General features: G+C 42.0%; 1 pseudogene; it reads left to right on the top strand.

Moving 5' to 3' along the window:
• The first annotated feature begins 14442 nt into the window (after window positions 1–14442).
• On the top strand, window positions 14443–15429 carry LOC129339140 (olfactory receptor 10A7-like; annotated as a pseudogene).
• The last annotated feature ends 4965 nt before the right edge of the window (window positions 15430–20394 follow it).

Below are 20394 nucleotides of genomic sequence, written 5' to 3'. Positions count from 1 at the left end.
AATTCATTCTTGCTTGGTTTTCTGCCATGACAGACAGATTTCCCGGGAAGCTTCTGCACATCCCTCGATGTCTCTTATTTTCCCTTTGTAGAAAGCTTTCACACACCTTGTCCCACTATCTGCCATCATAATCTCATCCTTTAAAAATGTGCTGATTCTGCACATATTCACACAGACTTCATCACTGATAGATGCAGAGGAATTAGCCATGTTAGTCTGTAGTAGCAAAATAGATGCATCTGACGAAGAGACCTGTGATTCTCGAAAGCTTATGCTTCAGTAAAGTTGGTTAGTATTAAAGGTGCTACTGGACTCTTCTGTTTCATCACTGATAGCACACTGATTTAAAAAGTGGCTGTATTTGAACTTGATGAAAGGCAGATTTTAACAGTGCTATGTAAAAGTCAAACTTCCATTTAACAGGTCTATTAGAGGTATTGATGGAAAACAATCCCATGTTCCTTGGTAGAGAAAATGCAAACATTCAAAATCCAGTAGCTGGCCAAAGAAGAGAACAGAATGTAATGGACTTAGATAGAAAATGCCTGGCAGAGACATATATTCCAATCAACCAATTTTCAAAGGGGTGGATCAAACCAGGTTTTCTGCTAGTTAAAATGGGGGGTGGGGAAGAGTCCTCTTTAGGTACCCAAAAAGTCTTTACTGGGGATCATGGAACCTGCATGGACAAGAGCTACGTGGAATGAGGAATTTACTAAGGAGAAGAACTGGGGGAGAGGGAGTGAAAAATTTGGCTGGATCCGACTGAAAATTTACAATCAACTTTCCTCTGAAACAGACTTATGTGTGGTTTTGTACTGATTTTTAATGCTTACATTTTGAATGCATAGCTTAGAACACCATCATCAGTAGAGCTGCCTATTTCTTAACAAATAAAGGTTCCTTTGCCTATAAGAAGCTATCGGTAGAAATTATATTGATTTAATTACTACAGAGCCATGATTTAAAAGCAGCAGGTGCTGAAACTCCATCCCTCATTGCAGATGTCAGTAATCATAAAAATCCCCTGGCAAATATCATGACTACTTACATGACTTCGTACTCTTTCCTATGTGGTGGTTCCTGAAAATCAATCAAAAGAATGTTTTGATGCATCAGAGATAGGACCCCACCAATGATGTTATCCCCTGTCCTATACAGGTGGTTTGGTAGTATTTCTCCATAATTACATTTGCCTTTCATGTTTGTCCAGCACACAAGAGAAGGAAGCAGGATCAGCAAGAGTAGCAAGAGTGCATATACATGCTTAGCCAGGCCACAGCTGTACGCCTGCATTCTACTACCAGGTCCGCTACAGCAGGCACCTTAGCAGAACTTAAGGCATCCTCCCTCCCCAAGGCAGCACACAGAAGCTGGCTTTGTGGACCTACAGGCCATGTTCCACAGCTTCTGATGATCTGTTGAACTAAAGAATGGATGGTGGACATAGCCCTACTCTGCCATGGAGCAGAACACCAGCCCTGAGTGTTAAATTGTGACTTCTGTATGCAAGCGAGTTCAGAATTTAACCACCAGTGCTTTAAAGCTGGCCTTTTGCAGTGACACAACAAGAAGGGAAATTAATAACTGTTATTACGGTAATTACAAAGTAGAGTAACACTTTTCTTGATGCCATAGATGGTCAGTGCAATTGGGAAATACTTTTTAAAAATAATTCCTTCAATCTAGTCCTTACTTCACAATGAGGAGGTAATGACATAAACAATAATATTACATGAATGCAAGCCTAAGGACATTCACCAGATGTAATACTGGTCCTAACTTCCCAAGTGACAGACATTGTCATGTGGAAAATGAGAAGAATATTGTCTTCCTTGGCTCCACTCCCTACTCCTCTTTAGTTGCTGAGCAGGAAGTTCCATTGCCTTCCTCTGTTTTATTTATAGTCTGCCTTTTTCAAGACTCAAGATAGATTACATGGTGTAAATCAATGCAACTAATAGGATGATACATCTAATAAGCAATGTAAGAGGACTAGGAACTGCAGACATTTGAAAACAGAGCAGTTGTCTGAATAAAGAGCAAGTATCAGGCTTGCCTGTTCTTATTAGATCTTGGAAGTTAAGCAGGGTTGGCCCCAGTTAGTACTCGGATGGGAAACCACCAAAGAAGTCTAGCCTTACTACACAGAGGCAGGCAATGGCAAATCACCTCAGAAGTCTTTTGCCTTGAAAACCCTACAACGTTGCTATAAGTTAACTATGACATGACAGCAAAAAAAAAAATTAAACATGACATAATAAACAATGTAGAATGTGGTGTGCCAGCTCACAAGTGTAATATCAGTAAGATTTTAAAACATATTCTTAATATCACTTGTCCTCTTGACTAACCTGAGCCACTCCTCTTCTACAGCTCCATCTGGGGTGACCAGACCCAGCCGATACTGCCAAAGCCACCTGAGATGGCAGGGCTGGCGATACCACCCATCTGTCAGCTGGTCAGCCACCATCAAGAAGGCAGGGGAGTAAATGAGACATTGGAGGGAATAAAGTATGCAGGAGGCACAGGCACCAAGAATGGGAGGATGAGCAGATAAACATGCCGCTGCTAGTGTTAGCAAGAAGGAGATTTGGGTCCAGTCAGCTGGCCAATGGACATCCCACCTCCAGAGGTGGTAGAAAGAGGGAAGGGACACTCATCTGCTTGCCCTGATCACCAGACTGATCATCAGTTGCATCTGCCTGGTAATGTAGAAGCATTAGTTGTGGATCTGCCAACCTTTGGGTAGTACAAGATACTTTGCTGCGAGTTCACCAGCCCCTGGGTCTATCAAAAGGAGGGCAGAAAGCAACCAGGAATCTCTCCGTCATAACTGGATCATCATTCCTTCCCTCCCAGGTTCCAACTCTCACCCTTTCATTGTTTGTGGACTTTACAGATGAACCCTGAGCACTTTTTTATGACATTGCAGCTTACATTTATAATTTCACATTTGCAGCATTGTAAGGTGTGTTGGGAATCAATGGAGGGAGGTAACATAGATAAAATGGATGGATAGACGGACGGATGGATGGATAGGCAGCAGATAGATGTCAAAAGCATGTACCATGCTTTTCAGTGAATCAATCCACATGTTCAGCATTGGGCATTTGCTCCTTTGAACTATCCCTCAGTGCCATCTATTTATTTATTTATTTATTTATTTATTTATTTATTTATTTATTTATTTATTTATTTATTTATTTTTAACCTGCCCTCCCCACAAGCAGGCTCAGGGCGAGGTGCAACATGGATTAAAATACAACTTAAAACCTCATGCAATCTGCAGGTGCTTGTTTGAGCCATTTATTAGTTTATATTCTATAGAATGCCAACAGTACAATCTCCTCTCAAGGACACATTTGTCTCACACACTCTTGAGATAGTTTGATTGGACTCTTGGGAGTGACACTTTTAAAGGCCTCTAGAAACCAACCACAGAATGCCAGATGCAGAGACCAAGCTCACAATCATTTCTCAAGCTTATGGAACAAGACAGCAATTGGCAGCAACTTGCACTAATATTAAGGTGGAGAGAAGGAAAGGAGAGGGAATAAATAATATATGAAATGCATGCAGACAGTCACAAGGAGAAGCAAAGATGGAATTGAAAATGAAACTGATAAAATAACCTGGGGTCTGTTCACAAAGGCAACCACGGTAAGTTCATGTTTGTTGATTTATTACATAGTTAATCAAAATAGGGCTGCTCTGAATTTATTTTATTTCTAGAAACAGCAGTCAAAAATCCGGAGAACCCAAATGTGTTGTTTTTAATTAAAGATATCATTTTACACTATTTTATGGCTTGTCTACTTTAGGTGCAGTTTATATACAAATGATGCAAAAATGACCCAAATAGGAATAGGAAATATTTGGTGAGAAGAAACAAGAAAATAACATAAACGTTAAAATTTGTGGTTCAGTTAGCACAAGGGATATGAGCAAACAAATGGTTTTCAAAAGCAGAATTGAGAAGCATCAATAGTCTTCAACTGTGTTTGATTCTAACATTCAGCTACTGCTGAACAGCAGTGTTAGCCCAATGTGAATTTACACAACTGTAACAGTAACATAATGCAATGGTGATAGAATAAATCATTTGTGTTTTGAAACTTCCAACTGTTTGTTTAGTCCAGGCACATATCTGATGGTTGAGGATTATACTTAATTGTCAGCTGAAGATTAAGCCGCTATTAGATTTTTGTTTTTTTCTGAATAATATTTGAAGTTTTCTATTATGGTATAGCCATTACTCTAATTACGAATCCTTTCCTGAGAAATTTCACTAGTCTCATCAAAACTTTCTGAGTTTCTTTCAGAATTCCTTTAGTGTTTAGTGGTTTTGCTTCTGGCAAAATGTGGTAACAGCTTTAGGGGACCAGAATTACCCTGAAAACATTAACAGAACTTTTTTGGCTCATCTCAAAATGTTGCAGCTATTCTACAATATCATATTGAACTTTACTATTTATGAAACATTGGGTTCAATCAGTTGGACTATACCTAGGCTAAATTTCTCAGTGACAGAATGGAACTCTCCTGCCTCCCTCCTGTCCTTCTACTGCAGCCAACTGATCTCCACAAAATGGTGCCCATGCAGGAGATTGGGCATCCCGAGGAATGACGTGAGGAGGGGTTACAACCAAAAGGGGGAATGGGTGGAAACTGCTGTTTTAGTCTGGATCCAATGCAATGTCTGCCCAGAACAGATGCAACCAATTTCCCTTTCACCTCTATGGGTCAGCTGTGGTGGGCAAAGGGTTTGCGGTATGTTTAAAAAGCTGTGAGTTGGGCAGTTGTAGAGGAAGTTAAGCACAGGTTAAAGTGACAAAATGACATGACAGACCTGAGAAAAAATTAATAAAAACACATTTTAGTCTTCCTTTGCTGGTACTATTTTACAGATAGGAAAACGAACCCCGAGAGCCAATTCCCCTATTTCAGCCATGTTGATTGTTAAGAAGTGTTACATGTGGGTCGGGAGATCTATGTCCAGAATTAAACTCCGAGGTGCAAAGGAGCCCTACTCAGGCAGGAGTTGTTGTGGAGAGGTCTTAAGCCATGGCCGTTTCCTGGTCTGAAATGTCTTGGGGAGCCACTATTGGCCCCTTTGATGAAACCTATGTGTACAGAGAGACTATATATAAATTTCCCCAAAGGAGCAAATAGTGGTTCCCCATCTGCCCACATATTACAGTACAATCTGAATTGGACTCATACAAGCCTGGGAATTGTTCTAAGCGTGGCACTCTGAAACTGCATCTGTTACTTGTGGACTTCATAAGATGACTATTGGCCGTGAGAGACACTGACATGCTCAGAATCATCTAGGATGAACAAGGCTTTCAACACAGCAATCCCAGGTTGAGCAGTGTCCACTTGACCACTTGGAGAATATCTTTCTGCTTTTAAACATGTGTTTGTCGAAAGGTACCAAAGTTCTCAACAAGAACCCAGTTTCCTAAATCCATCCATACTTATGTAACGATCCCAAAGTCTTTTCCTTGTCCTTCCGATAATGATTTGGTTCTTATTTTCACAGGCACCAAATGACCAGCTCAATGTCCAATAAGTCACAAGTGACTGAATTCCTTCTTCATGGCTTTTCTGATGTGCCAGAAATACAGATGCTTCATTTCATTGCTTTTCTTATTATTTATTTGGTGGTCCTCATGGAAAACCTTCTCATCATTACAGTCATCATTTATAGTCATCACCTTCACAAACCCATGTACTTCTTTCTGGCCAACCTGGCATTCCAAGACCTTGGTTCCATATCAGTCACAGTCCCCAAGTCCATGGCAGATTCCCTTATGATCACCAAGTCCATTTCCTACTTGGGATGCATTTGTCAAGTTTTCTTCCTTCTTTTCTTCACTGCGTCTCATTTCTTCCTCCTTGGTATCATGGCATATGACCGCTACAGTGCCATATGCAACCCACTTCAGTATGAGGCTGTGATGAACAGGAAAGCATGCATTCAAATGGCAATCAGCTCATGGATTAGTGGTCTTTTCTATGGCACAGTGTATGCTGGAAATGTGTTCACAGTAGAAATCTGTTCTAGTGACATCTATCAGTTCTTCTGTGAAATCCCTCAGCTACTCAAGGTTGCTTGCTCTGATTCATACCTCATTGAATTATGGGTTATTTATGTTTGCTTTTCTTTAGGCTTCGTTTATTTAGCTTTAATAATTTGCTCATATGTTCAGATCATCAGAGCAGTTCTAAGAATTCCATCCACACAGGGAAAGCAAAAAGCCTTCTCAACTTGCTTGCCACATCTTATTGTAATATTCTTATATGTTGTAAGTTCTACGGTTGCCTACCTAAGACCAGTTTCTACATCCACATCAACCACAGATCTCTTGATTTCTATGTTCTATTGCATGGTGCCACCACTAATGAATCCATTGATCTATAGCATAAGAAACAAAGAACTCAAATCTGCATTCTGGAAGCTGATTGTCAAAATTTCCCCAATTCTTACCAAGTGAATTTTAGAAAATAACATTATTTGTTTGGGTGATTTTTTAAAAACAAAATATAAACTTTTAAAATGATTATTTTAGATGGATAGCCATGTTGGTTTGTAGTAGAACAAGATCCAGGTCCAATAGCACCCTAAAGACCCACTAGATTTCCAGGGTATAAGCTTTTGAGAGTCTTCATCAGATACAAGGAGTAGGAGCTTTGACTCTCAAAAGCTCATTCATACCCCAGAAATCTAGTTGGACTTTAAAGATTTAAAATGATAAGTAACACTTTTAAAAATTCTTGCCTTCTTTTTTTCTTCTTTCTGAAAATTCATTGTCATCTGAAATCATTATACCTCATCATAAATGCAAAAGCTTAGAAAACACATTTTGTTTTCAGCAACAATTTGATGGGTGTTTCAAAATGCACTGTAAGCCTCACAGAAGCTTCTGTGGTTTTGTAGTAATTTTCACATACGCTTTGACAAATTGGAATCGGGTAAAATTAACAGATAGCTACCTTGAGCTAGGGAAAAGGTCTGATATAAAATATTTTAATAAATAAATAAATCACAATGGACTGGATCCAAAAAGGCTTCTGCTGGAGAAAAAGGGAACAGAGACCTGCTTTGACTACCTGAAAAAGTATGCTGGGATAATTGGACCCTATATGAACAAAAGCCATGTGGAAATCCTATGTTTCTCAGTGGGAAGGGAAATTAGACTGGCTACTAGCTAGCCTTTTATCTCTATCCCTCGTAGACTTCAAAGAAGGTGAGCTGCCTATTGCAGGAGAGCTTCTTCTCCCCCAACTGTGCATCTAGGGTTGCCAACCAGGAACATTTAGGGGTACTCAGCATGAAAATTACATCACAGCACTGCACACCATCATTCTCCCCCCTATGCTTTGCTTCCAATGCTCCATCGAGTGAGGATGAGACTGGAGTAGTGGAAGACAGAGGTTCAGGCAACCCGGTAAACCTATATGCATTCCTGCCTATCTTCCTGTCTGCCTATGGGTACAAGCAAACTTTTGCTCCTCAGTGCTTAGCAGACAGGAGCTGCATCAGATAACAAAATGAGAGGTGGGAGGAGGTGAGTGGTGGTTACTTCAGATAGAATCCCGAGTTGAATCTGAAATCTGCTGATGGGGAGGTGAAGACAGGGAGGCAGAAAGAGGTGGGTGGGAAGGAAAGAAGGAAGCAGGAAAGGGGGGGCAGCTTTTGAGGGGCCCAAAGAAGAAGAAGAGGCCATGGTGGGGCAGGTGAAAATAAGATACCCCACAAGTCTTTGTGGGTTCTCTAATTCTCAATATATCTAATTCTCAATCTTGAAAAATCTGAGAATTCACCTTGAGTCTTATTGAGAAATTGGACTATAAATGACATGAATAAGAATAAGAATAAGAATAAGAATAAGAATAAGAATAAGAATAAGAATAAGAATAAGAATAAGAATAAGAATAAGAATAAGAATAAGAATAAGATCTGTAGACAGGAACCACAAATGGACAAAACAGATCTTTTTACAAACCTGAAAAATGCTTCAGGTTTGCACAAGAATCTGAAATTCAAAAAATGATAAAAGGAGCAGGGCTTTTTCCAGGGTTGCTTTGGACTTTGAGGGAGGACTCATTGGGGCCAGGCCGACAGCAGTCACTGAACAACTGGCAACCATCTGAATTACATGAATCACACAGGCTGTTCAACAACACCCACTCCACAAAAGCCAGTGTGTTTAGTGGTTAGAGTTTCAGACTAGGATCTTGAATCCCCATTCTCTGATGGAAACTCACTATGTGACCTTTGGCTTATTACACATTGAAATGTGCCCCCATGTACTTAACGGTCCCTGCTTGTATCATCTAAAAGTAAGTCAGATGTGGAAAAAAGTCTTCAGTAATTACTGGTAAAAGCATTTAGTTTAATCTTAATCTTCCCCATTAAAGGAGAAGGAGCCTATTTAACCACCCAGAAAGCTATACTGGGCATCATTGTGTTTGTGTGGAAAAAGTCATGGGGGAAGACCCCCCTCCCCCAATAGGCAGTTCACCTGCTTTAAAACCTTCAGGGGACAAAGATAAAAGGCTAGCCAGCCATGTAAGGAAGGGAAATGGGGGAGCTGGAGTGGAAGAGTTGTTGGGATTCAAATGCTTAAGTCACAGTTAGGGCCAAGCTACAAGTGATGAATGACACTTGAACAGCAAGTGTATTTCTCTCTGTTCACTTGCCCTCCACTCAATCCACTTGCTGTTCAAGTGTCATTCGTCACTTGTAGCTTGGCCCTCAGTTTAATGGGACTTATTCCTGTGACATTTACGTCTTCCTTAGTTAGTATCTACCAGTAAATCCCACAGAGACTCAGAGATTCACAGAGAACTTGCAGAGGGGTTTATTAATGTGTTTATTTCCCTGGTTAAGAATTCAGTGATTAGACCAAGTTTTAAAAAATAGAATGATGCAATCTCCCCTGAATGGTGTAGAGAAAGTCAACTAAGAACATATAACATGCTAGTGAAATCACTCCAAGATTTGATTTCAGAAATTGAGATCTAAGCTTCTACATGTTCCAGACATCACTTGGAGAATGTATCTTCATGGACAGTGACCCATTTCTGCTAAAAATAAATCTGCCTTGAGGTTAGTAGTGGTGAAGCTAACAGCTGCTAAAAGAACAATGTGGGCTTGGAAATCGAGGTGAATGGAATGGAATGGCATGTATTATATAACACACAACAGTATCCACAAATTATGTGTTCCTAGGACATATTTTGATACATTTGGTGAATAAATGATTAAATAATAATTTCAGCAGCAAAATTAAAAAGCAGTAAGATGAAGCCCATTTCTCCATCCTTTGTGGCTCTACTCTCTATGGCATGAAATGGATGGAGAACAGGATGCCAATGCCAACTCATGCACCATCACCAATGGGGAAGGAGAGTCGCTGCTATAAAGAGCTGCATTGCCTCTCACATGCAAGTTATGCTATCTGCCTTCCGCTTGCTCTCTCACATTGTAAAGTTATGGAGAGGGTGTAACTGGTCACAACAGCCAAGCAGGAATGGGATGGGGGAGACTAATTTATTGGTCTATATAAGAGAGTGTATTCAAATAGCCTTTATGTTGTTGCTCTGGTGGGGTGGCATCCCTCGTTATAAGCCATAGAGAGGTCATCAGCTGCTGGTAGCTCCCATCATATTTTTAAAAAATATTTATAGTCTATCTTTCTCACTGAGACTAAAGGTGGATTACATAGAAACACTATCATCAGCTAGGACATTCCATAAACCATACAACAGGGTAAGGATATCAAAAATTTGAAAACCAAGCAGAAAACCAAGACAGAGCTGAGTTGGCACCCTCAGGGTTAACATACAAGCAGAAATCTCTTCCTAGGTATACCAGGGTCCTATAGATGGCATTAGTTCTCACTATTATGAATTGGCAGGGTGAGGAGAAGGAGAGTCTGTGACCCCTGCCTCCCATTGACTTGCCAAACACAATGGGAAACTGAGACACAACCCTTAAAGACTATAATGAGGCTTTATTACCACTAAATAAACAAACAGCAGAACAGCAATGAAAACGCAGACTAGAAAAACCCCTGGGTATGTATACTGAGCAACACAAGGAAACATTTACCTTCCTGCTTCCTATGTTATGCGCTGCTAAAAATCTTAAAAACCAAAACAAGGCTTTACTACAAGCAGGTAAATGAACCATGGCATTGAAACCAGGGCATAGACTAAAATAATACTAGGGAAAAAACAAACAAGGGAATATTCACCTGCACAATTAAGTATCACAAGCAGTTATAGTTCCAAGACTGCCATATAGTATAGGCTTTAGAGTATAGTGGGGACTGTGATGTGTGAATCTCCTGAGATGTGTGTTTAAGTGAAGGTGTGGGAAGGAAATCATACATCCTGTCCAGGAGAGTGTTGTGGTTCAGATGCACTACAGTAGAACTCCATCAGGTAAAACGAGCTTTCCCCAGAGAAAAAGATCTTGAAAAGAAAAATTATAGCAGGCAACAGATGAAGCTGGCAGTTGACTGGATCTGCATCTGTAACAGGTGGAATAGAATTATATGAAAGAGGAGAGAGATTCTTGAAGAGACCTAGAGAAAAAGACGGGTGACCGAAGAATAAGGTGAATACAATCTGTTTTTGGAGTTACCTATATACTAGTGTTACCTATAAACAACATAAATGAGGCTAATTGATGTAGATACTTGGTATGTGTCTAAGTTTCAGTTTGGCAATTTGTATTAATTCAGGGCTAGGTTTGGAATTTGGGGTGCTTGAATAAGCAGCAGGAAAACAGGAGAAAATGACTGATTTGTCATAAGTGTTGTGAGGAGACAGAACCCAGCAATGGATCCAGGACTGCTTGTAACCCTCAAGGAAATGTGGTATCTTGTACTAAACACTCCCCCCTAAACCCATGAACTCAAACAGTGGGGCTGCTGCTGGGGTATCAGCTTCCCTGTGGTAAAATGCTTCCCCTAGATGGCTGTTCGTATTTCATAAAACATGCTGCCTTGTCACAGTTTAACCAGCGATCACCAGTGACCATGAGTACCTAAAGCGTAGGTAAATCAACCCTTTAAAAGTATCAAGTTCCTGATTCTGGTAAGGAATTGTGCTGCCTGCTTCTCTGCCTTCCTGCACTTGGGTAACGGAGAAGATTGGCAACAAGAATGCCCAATTTTGAAGCAGAAAGGATTTGGATTACCCCTCACCGTGGGAACAAAACTGCAAAGTGCAAGGCTATATGGCAGCAACAGGCAACAGAGGAATGCAAAGGTAATAATTTATTGGCACTATAGAAAATTGAGAAGCCAAAAAGATGTGTCTCCCATCCAATATTTATATTTTTTAATGAATTTTATGTGAATTTCTCTCTTAAGTGTTGAAAGTGCTCTGTGAATATAATAAATAGTAACAAATACGATAAATAAATAGCTCAAATACAAACTTCATCAATCACATCGACACAATATCTATATAACATATACAGCATAATAGTCCATAATCAATAGCAGCACAATCTGTGTAAATATCAATAATCTGTCCTTTCGCTGATGCTAATAAATCAGTCTACATATTTATCATAGGTTCACCATCAATGGTTTGATGGTTTAGAGGGAGGACTGTGTTCTGTGAGATTTTGGTGCTGCTAACAGCAAAAACAGCTGCCTCAAAAAGCCTGGAAGTCCTCATTGCTAAGAATGGGTCTGAAACGCATGATAACAAACAAACAAAAACCCCAAATGACTTAGATCAAAGCCCACAATGCCTCATCTGGGAAAAAAACACTAATAGTACATAGTTGTTTCAGAATGCCTAGATCCGAAACCGAAAGCGAATTTTTTTCAGTACATACTCTAATAGCAAGTTGAGGATATAGAAGAATTGCAATTGAGTTGTTTGCCTATATAATGGGTAGGTATATATGAAATGAGAGCTACAGATTGGGATTACTATTTGCCAGGCAGCTTGTCACTTAAGTAGACCCTCTGATTAGTTGTCCTGCCTTCCTCACACACGTATAGATAATCATAAGAGTCACACAATGTCTACAGGAAAGTTCTAGATGCCAACAACTCACACTATGACTGGGCTGGGCTGTAAGAAACTCAGGTAGACTGGTGGCTAGCTATTCCTTATTCACAGAGGTACAGAAGGTGGTACAGTCAAGTAATTGCACAAGATAGTACAGTCAATTGCTCTCTAGGAATATAACCTTAACCCACAGGGATTTAAGATTTACAAAGACTTGCAGAGGGATTTATTAACTTGTTTACTCCCCTAAAAATTAAGGATCGAACAATCTGAGAAAGGAAGTAAACAGAATGGTGCTTTTCCACCATCCTTCAATAACAAAGGAAGAAGGGGGAGGGATCATATAAAAATCTGTTGATATGATTCCAAAGCTCCTTGTCACAAACAGAGAACAACACTTTTCTCACAGCAAAGAGATGTCCTCGGGGTTCAGTTAATGCCTTTCATGGAAGGAAGGAATACTATTGTGCTAGGAAGATGTTGCTGAAGATAGTGCTTATAATATTGATAAAACTTTATCACAGTTCCTCAGAATTGTAAGTTCAGGGTGGCCTGAGGCTGCCCCCATCTTAATTTTCAGTACATGAGGGATCACCTTCTTGAACTTCCTTGTCCTCAATTTCTCTTGTCTTCATCTTTCTATCCTTATTTTCATTTCCTATGATTTTCTTTCTTGAAACATTTATTGTATGCTGTTTATTGTGTTCATTGTACTCTTGTTTCAGGTGTTCATATCAAGACATATAAATTGCATTAATTTCAATGAAAATTTCCCAGTTAAATCCTAAACAGGGCTACACCTTTCTTAGTCCAGCAGCGCATATCTTTACTTAGGAGTGAGCTGTTAGGATACACTTAAATATTTCATACTGAGCTTAAGAGCACTTAAAATAGCAATCATGCTCTCTATATATTCACATATGTTAGAGATTTTATTGAGGGGTTTGGAGAGATCTCAGAATGTTTCGAAGAATTTCTCTGAGGAAAATATGAAGGGAAGGTTGCACAACGATTCCCTTCCCACCGCACTTCTTGATGCTGTTTCTCAGATCCAGTTATGGCTCTCCAACATCAAGTACAGTTTGCCTCTCTTGTTAATTTCAGACAAAACATGAAGGATATCAGAAGCTGCATTTATTTTTGTTTCATCTAAACCTTATACCGTGAAAATCCTTTTTTGTCTTTAATGTGCAGCTGGACTTTTTGCTGCCTATGGCCAAGACGGGAGAGCCCCGGGGGCCCAGAAATAACTGACACCACACCAGGAATTGGGATGAAAACAGGCCACAACTTTATTAACAGCATTGAGGAGTATTGGTGCCGCATGAGGATCAGATCCCCCAAAATAGCATCAGCTGACCCGCCTGCCAGCTGATGGACCCCAGCCGCCAGCTGAGGGGGGGGACCGAGGAGTGGCATTAAGGGGGAGACCACCCGGTGTACACCCTTTGGTGACTCCCCTGCCACCTGGAAGTGAGGAGCCCTGGCAGCCCCCGAGCTGGGCATGCCCCACCATGCCTCACTTCCAAGATTCCTTATGGGAATCCCCTCCACGGGGAGCCTGAGCCTTAGGCCCTGACCCCCCCAAAATGGGATCTGATCCAATGCCCACCGCCAGCAAGTTGTGACAAGCGGAAACAACAACTGAAAACAGGGGTGGGTGGGTGTCCGAGTGCCGCGCTGAGCCGAAGTGCGAGGGAGCGGGGACGGCAGCGGGTTAAATACCCGACTGCCAGACCAGAGGGGAACCTGTGGTCAGCCAGGCCCCGCCCCCCGACTCCTACCTGGGCTGCCCGTGATTGGGCGGCCGGGGTTCAAACTGATTGGACGAGGGCCCGCCCTTGGCATGCTGGGCGAGCCCTCGAACATGGCGGGTGGCCCAGGCCCCGCGCTCCCCCAGCCACCAGCAGCAAACAGGACCCCAGGTAAGTCTGTCGTCTCCGCATTTACTAGTGATAAATATAGTCAGTCTCAGAAATAAATTGATTTTTGAGTTGGGGAAGAGGATTGTTAAGTCCAAGAATGTAGCTGAAGTTTAGGTTTGTATTCTTGGCTCAGATTTGAATACAGACATGTGCTAAACAGGATATAGATTTTGCTGCACACATTCCTGTTGCAAGATAAAGAGGAAAACTGCAAGATTACAGTGACAAGTTTCTCAAATGAGTGGGCAGGCTTGCCCCCAAAGCCTTTATTAATAGATCTAACCTACTTAACTGATTTTGGCCTATTGTGAAGAAGTTCTGTTGATGGAGGCTGATTTTCTACAGCAAGACCTGAGAGTGGATTCATACATTTCTCCTTGATGACCCTAACCTGTCATGTTTAGGACTTTCTTGGGAATTTTAACTGACCATTTGCTAGCTCTCCTTTTATTATCTGACTTGGAAGATGCACTTGAAGTATCTCTTGTCTTTGCAGATGAACTATAATACCCGTTGGATCAAGGGAGCAATTGAAAATTACACTCATGTGTCCGAATTTCAAATCCTGGGATTTTCAGGAAGTCCATCACTAGAGCTGCTCTTTTTCCTTCTGTGCTTGGCCAGCTACATCCTGACCCTGCTGGGAAATGCCCTCATTGTTTTCCTCACACTCTCCAGCCCAGCCCTTCAGACACCCATGTATTTCTTTCTTCGGAACCTTTCTTTCATGGAACTTTGCTACAGCTCTGTCACTATGCCCAGGATATTAACAAGTTACATCACTGGGAACAATAGAATCTTGTTTACTGGTTGTGCCGTCCAGATGTCCTTTTTTCTACTCATGGGCTGTGCAGAGTGTTACATACTGGCTGCCATGGCATATGATCAGTATGTGGCCGTGTGTTACCCTCTGAGATACACAACCATAATGGACAGTTGTTCCTGTACTTTGCTGGTTCTGGGATCTTAGATGAGTGGTGTGCCAGTTTCCTGTGTTCAGACCACACTGACCTTCACTTCTCCGTTCTGTGGCCCCAATGAAATCAATCATTTCTTCTGTGATATCCCCCCTTTGCTGAGGCTGGTTTGTGCTGACACTTCCCAAATAGAAATGGCTATGCTCATCATCACTGTGGTGATAATAATTGCTCTATTTATGCTAATCCTCATTTCATAAGCATACATCATCGTTGCTCTAGTGAGAATGAGCTCATCTGAGAGCAGACAAAAAGCAGTCTCCACATGCTCCTCCAACCTTGTGGTGGTGACTTTGTTTTATGGCATTGCCATGATGGTGTATCTGAGCCCCCAATCCAATGGCTATTCAGAAACTAGCAAGGTGCTATTCATCTTCTACACTATGCTTACCCCCATGCTGAATCCCATCATATACACCATCAGGAACAAGGAGGTGAAAGATGCCCTGTGGAAGACAGTCATTTTTCTACAATAATTTCACATGATATGAAGATTTTTATAATGACATGAAGATCTTTATCGATTCAGGAGTGAATGTCCTCAGCACAAAGGAACCTGGTCTACCTGTTTTCCTAGCCTACTATATAAAAGGGGAAGTGTGTTCCCAACAACTCACATTTGTTGCAGGTGCAGTCGCCCTTGCCAACCAGTTGGCCGGGAAGGGGCGGGACTGCCAAGCACACTGCCTGCCCTGACCAGCTGATCCATAGCAAGGGGGCACTGCAGAGCCTGCTGCTCAGCTAGGCAGGGAGAAGGAGCAAACAGTCTTCCCCTGCCCAGCTGATCTGTGCCAAGGGGTGCTGTAGAACCCACTGCTCAGTTGGGCAGGGACAAGGGGCGAATCCACCTTCTCCCTGCCCAGCTGATCTGTGGGTAAAGGGAGGCTGCTCAACCGTCCACTGCTCAGCTGGGCAGGGAGAAGGCAGGTGAACCTGCCTTTTCCCTCCACAACTGATCTGCAGGCAAAGAGGGGGCTACAGAGCCCATCGCTCAGCTGGACAGGGATAATGCTGGTGAACCCGCCTTCTCCCTGCCCAGCTGATCCACAGGCAAAGGGAAACTGCCCAGCTGCCGGCCATTCAGCTGGGCAGGGAGAAGGCCGGCAAACCTGCCTTCTCCCTGCTCAGCTGATCCATGGGCAAAGGGGGGAGTGAAGCCCTCCTCTCAGGTGGGCAGGGATAAGGGGTGAACCCACCTTCTCCCTCCCTAGCTGACCAACTGGCAAAGGGGGGGTTGCAGAGCCCACCACTCATCTGGACTGGGAGAAGGCAGGCAAACCCACCTTCTCCCTGCCCAGCTGATCTGCATGCAAAGGGAGGCTGCCCAGCCGTCCGCTGCTCAGTTGAGCAGGGAGAATGCAGGTTCACTTGCCTTCTCCCTGCCCAGCTGATTCATGTGCAAAAGAGGTTTGCCTGCCTTCTCCCTTCCCACCTGATCCACAGGCAAGAGGGGGCTGTAGAGCCCGCCAGCAGCCCACTGCCACCCACGGCGGTCCGGTCACTGTGGCACAGCCAGCTGCTGTACGGGCTGGCTGGACGGCGCCCTGCTAGAGCCTGTTGTATTATGACACAACAGGCTCTGTCACTAGTTAAAAATAATACTATGCAGTTAAAAATAATGCTATGCTATGCATTGTAGACTGAAAAGAATAAAATTGCTTTATAACCTGCAGCCCACATACATGAAGGGCCATCTCTTCTAGCATCAGCCCATATGACAGCTTTGCTCAGTACAGCAATGCCTTTTAAATTCGAAAAACCATGTGGTTACTTTCTGCTGCTATCTATTCATGAGCATTTTTTGTTGCTGCTCCCATGTTATGGCATATCTTCCCAGAACATCCACATTTCTTTTCATTGTTTCAGAAATCTTTAGAAAATCCTTTGTTCTGTAGGTTCCTTAAAAAACAGCAGCCTCTGTTGAATGTTATTTTTGAAGTATTTTTAATGGCTTTTTGAGTTTTGTTGCTTTTAGAATTGTTATCTTGTCTTGCTTTTATTATTGTTACTCACCTTGGAACTTATTTATGTGGGATAAAGGTGGATTTATAAATGTTTTGAATAAATAAATCAGCAAATAAATACTCTGGCGTTAGAAAAAAATGAGGACATTTTAAACAGTTTGCTCACTGTTTATAGGATTAGGTGCCGAGCAGTCTGGGAGAAGGGGAATCTAGGATTCTTCTTGGATTGTGTGACAATGGGTATGCATGAAACCCTGCTAATTGCACTGTATTTTTTAATACACAAACGGTAATCCAATGAGCACATTCAAGTTGCTGCCAAGCAACTGAACAGCCCATCAAAAATTGTTTCTGCTTATGACTGGTGAGCAGACCATAAACTGAACCAGTGGGTGATTATCAAAGTTCCAGCAGCAGCCTGGAAGATGGCTTCTTACTTTGATGTGGCCGACCTGGCCACCTGGATCCATTCTCTGGAAACATCATGGTATGACTACTGTAATGCACTATACATAGGTCTCCTATCTAAGTTAACTAAAAAACTCCAATTGATGCAAAATGCTGCAATGCAATTGTTATCAGGAGCAAGCAAGAGCATGAACATCACCCCCATTTTGCAGTCACTTCATTGGCCACATATCAGTTACCATGCTCAGTTCAAGGTATTGATTATCACATGGCATACCAATGGACCCTCCTCCCTCCTTATGTTCCTCCATAGCAACTTCACTCATCTGAACAGGGTCTCTTGCAGGTGCCACCCTGCACATGGGCAAAATCAACAGCAGCCCGTACACAAACTTTTTCTGTGGTGGCCCATAACCTGTGGAACAGCCTGCCTGAGGTCAGGAGAGCCCCCACTCTCCTAGCTTTCTGCAAATGATGCAAAACCAAATTATTCAAAAAGGCTTTTGTATTGTAGGGAGAGAAATGCTAGTAGTAGGAAATGCAGAAAATTAGCAGCTGTAGTGAGATAAGATTCCTATGTACCTGTTCAGCAATGGAGGAAGGGTCTATTGTTCTGAAATTGTGAATGAACTTAAATTCAGCAGTCTCACAATGTTATCTCCCTTTGAAGTTTCTCTGTTTGAAGACTGCCACTTTTTAAAGTCAACAATGGAATGTCCTGAGTGATTAAAATGTCTCCCACTGCTTTTGAGCGTTGTGGTTTTTAATGTCAGGTTTATGTCTGTTTATAGTTTGCTCTAATGTAGAGAGTAGAAGGGCATTGCTGACACTTGATAGCATATACAACACTGGAAGATGAACAAGTGACAGAAGTTCAGATGGTATGAATAGTGTCCTGTGATTGTGTTGTTGTTCTACTGCAGAGCAACATGGGTACCTACCTGAAACCTGTACTTTCTCAGGTCACTAATTTTAAAAACAACTAATATGGATTTTAACATACAGCATCCAGGTTTAAGGACTATCATTAGAGGTGGGCACGAACCAAACTACAAACCAAAGTTTGTCACAAACCAGGCCGTTTTTTGGTTTGCGAACTGATGGTTTGTCAGAGGGCATTTCTGATGAACTGTGATGATTTTGAAACCAGTTTGTTTGGTTCATTTTTCAGGTCATCACTGCAGACAGCCTGGTGCTGATCAATCAGTTTCCTAGGCAATGGGGGGATGGATTTTCTGAAGACCTTCTGCTGCCCCAGAAGTGATGTATTCATGAACCAAATGAACTGGTTCGTGAACCGGGCAATTTCATGCCGGTTTGTGGTTCATGGTTCATGAAACGTGACAAACCATGAACCACAACTAACCGCCATTTTCCCGGTTCATGCCCCTCTCTAACTAGCATGCTAACTACTGAATGGGGGCACTACAAATCTCACAATAATTGGTGAGGGAGCATGGGAACCCCCTCACCAGGTTCTGTTGCCCACCACTGCTGCAAGTAATGGTGGGGGGTATTTTATAAAAAGGCAACATTGGCTGCCACAATGTCACTTCCGGAACAAAACTCAGAAGTATGTAGGGTAGTTCTACCAATCATTGTCTACCAATTGGATCCCAAAGAGAGAGTCCTTATGTTATAGTATGTAGTTAACTCCATTGGTGGGAAGGTAGAATGTCTGCAATGTGTATGTGTGCATCTCCCTCCCCCTTTTTTTGATGCTACTTGGACAATGACATTGTCACCTTGCCAACTGGGACCTTGCATGGGGAGGAGCGCCACCCCATCCCTGCCTATTGGCTTTGGAAACATTCATTTAATTAATTCCATTGGAGGGAAGGGGGGATGTGCATCTTGTGGGTTTTTGCAATGCTACCTGAGAACTGGTCGGTCACTGTGAGGAAAAATACATCTGGGCTGGGTTGCAAGTAATCTGTTCAATCAATCGAACTTGACAAAAGCCCTGGAAAACTTCAGTCATAATCTTTCAGGGCTCTCTTTCTCTGATTAAATTGGCAAACTACAGCTATTTCACAGTTCTCACCTATGCAAAAAACAATGTAGTTTTCTCTTCAGATTTCCAGCCTACTGCAAGCTCTCCTATCCAGCATCTACCAAAACATTATTTTAAAAAAAAGTCTCTACAAATTTAAGTCAAGGCCCCTGTGAACCACTGGCCTACTCTGTACTTTCAAAAATAATATAGCCTTTCCACAACAAAAAGAAAACGCATGGGGAAAACAGGTCTATTTTGGGGAAGGAGGAATTTAGACAATCTTGCTGCCTCTTGTCTTCACTTTCATGATGGAGATTAGCAGCAATTAATGAGAGAATTTTGCTGTGGAATGCTGTGGAAGGATTTGCCGCTCTTTGTGGAAACAAAACTGCAAAGCATAAAGAAACATGGCAGCAACAGGCAACAGCAGGAAGCAAAAGTAATAATTTATTGGCATTATCATCACTTAGGGGGGAAAAGTGAACATAAAGAAGGATTTTTTATATGTCGCTGCACTGGTTGGAGAGCTCTCCTGCTTGAGTGTCAGCCTGCTGCCACTGCCCTGCTAATACTTTGCCATCCAGTTTCCTGCCCTAGTGTGCACCCACTCACACTTGACCTCTTTGGGGTCCATTGTTGTGTGTGTGGTTGTCATGACCCCCCCCCCCCCCACCCAAGCCCTCTGATCAGGCCAGTGACTCAGACTTGGAGGGCTCAGAAAAAGAGCCTGAGGACCAGCAGGTTCAGGATGGGCCTGGTGCTGGCATTGAATTTCAGTGCTGTGTATCATAATATCTATAGCCAGTTCTTTCCTAGTATATATGTATATGGGATAATAGCATGAATGTAAAATACTATAATAGGCTATAAGAAAAAGATAAGTCTGCAAATATGTTGGATCTATATCGTAAGTTTTTTTTAAAAAAAAAATTAGGTGACTACACCTAGAATTGCTGAGCTACAAGGAAGAATCAATTCCTCCTACGATGTGATAATTCAGCATGGCAATTATTATTTTTCTTTACCAGAAACAGAATGCAAGTTCTATTTTATGTTTAAGGGGAAAAAAGAGT

This window comes from Eublepharis macularius, chromosome 12 (genome assembly GCF_028583425.1).
Source record: "Eublepharis macularius isolate TG4126 chromosome 12, MPM_Emac_v1.0, whole genome shotgun sequence".
In the NCBI taxonomy this organism is placed as follows: Eukaryota; Metazoa; Chordata; class Lepidosauria; order Squamata; family Eublepharidae; genus Eublepharis; species Eublepharis macularius.
This window is presented reverse-complemented; position numbering and strand designations above follow the sequence as displayed.